General features: G+C 43.8%; 1 pseudogene; it reads left to right on the top strand.

Moving 5' to 3' along the window:
• The first annotated feature begins 585 nt into the window (after positions 1–585).
• On the top strand, positions 586–768 carry LOC124723890 (annotated as a pseudogene).
• Positions 769–1,588: the final 820 nt, after the last annotated feature.

The following is a 1,588-nucleotide window of genomic DNA, read 5'->3' as shown; positions in this document are numbered from 1 at the left end:
ATGTCCGGATTCGAAGGAACGGTCCAACACCCTGGCCACCCCGCTCTCCAGACATTACGCCTCTTGACTTTTCTTTCTGCGGCTTTATCAAGGACAGAGTCTTCGTCACACCAGTTGCTGACGTCGACGAACTGAAGACTAGGATACAAGCTGTTGTGGGTACTGTGACAGAACACATGTTACGAAACACCTGGCGGGAACTGGAATACCGCCTCGACATTCTCCGAGCTACCAAGGGAGCACACGTTGAGGTTTAAAAAACTAGTAACACTAACCTATGTAACGGCATCAAATGTAACTTATTGTGTCAAACGGTTATTCTGTTATAAATTTTTATAATCAGGCAAGACTTTGTCCTCACCATGTAGATTTCTAACTGCAGTTCCACATAGACATCCCACTTGAAAAATCCGCTTTATCCAATCCGCGACGGTGATCTTGTTGTCCACACACCTCGAATTTCTCACGTGAAAAATAGATTCTTCTGTTTTATGAACGTCATTTTCGAAGACAGATGTCGCTAAGGTATCGTTACTAGTTAAGACTGAATGTGAAAATCCTATACAATAGTATGACATAGCCTATATTTCCTCTAAGTGTTCTCTCACCCAGTAACAAAATCTGTTCTTATCAGCCTAATATCTGTTACGTCCTGCGTCACATGACTAGAAAATCAACCTCACTTTTGTCACATGACGGAGTGGTAAGAGCATACTCTCTCTACCTCCGTCACAGAATGCCTCCTCACTTTCGAACTTTCTTATGGTAGTCAAATGCATCGTCACCTATGAAGCTTCCTACGGTAACCGGATAGCAGCAAAAAATGTTTCAAATGGCTCTGAGCACTATGGGACTTAACATCTGAGGTCATCAATCCCCTAGAACTTAGAACTACTTAAACCTAACTAACATAAGGACATCACACACATCCATGCCCAAGGCAGGATTCGAACCTGCGACCGTAGCAGTCGCGCGGTTCCGGGCTGAAGCGCCTAGAACCGCTCGGCCACCAACGGCCGGCCCCGGAAAGAAGCACAGAGGAGTTGTAAATATCAGGTTTGTACTACATATCACTTTATAAATTCGGTAATATAGCTGATTTTGTTACATAACCATCCCTCCCTGTGTACGTGGGAGATTGAAATTCAGTTAGAATCTCGTCACAACGAAAAAACTCCAGATTACCGCTCCAACTCGCGAATCGTATACGTAACACTCTCACTCTCGCTTCCACGCGCCCGGCGGCACGTCATTCATATAAAACTGATTGACTAATTAATTAAATTGATCATGAGAGCCCCTTTGGATGATGAGTATTTTTTTCTGCAGTCGGATTACATTCCCCAGGTAACTCAAATGGGAATCCACGGAGAGACGACATTCTTTTCAAGGAACACTATTGAGAAATTTAGAGAATCGACATCTGAAGCTGACTGCGGAAAGATCCTACTGCCGCCAACATACATTTCGTGTAAGGACCGCAGAGATAAGATATGATAAATTAGTTCTCATATGGACGCGTGCAGAGATGGTTTTTTCCGTCTCTCTCTTTGTGAGAGGAATAGGGACGGAAATGACTAGTAGTGAT

The sequence above is a fragment of the Schistocerca piceifrons genome, chromosome X, assembly GCF_021461385.2.
Source record: "Schistocerca piceifrons isolate TAMUIC-IGC-003096 chromosome X, iqSchPice1.1, whole genome shotgun sequence".
Taxonomy (NCBI): domain Eukaryota; kingdom Metazoa; phylum Arthropoda; class Insecta; order Orthoptera; family Acrididae; genus Schistocerca; species Schistocerca piceifrons.
The sequence above is the reverse complement of the archived record's forward strand: the minus strand, read 5'-3'. Positions and strand labels throughout refer to the sequence as shown.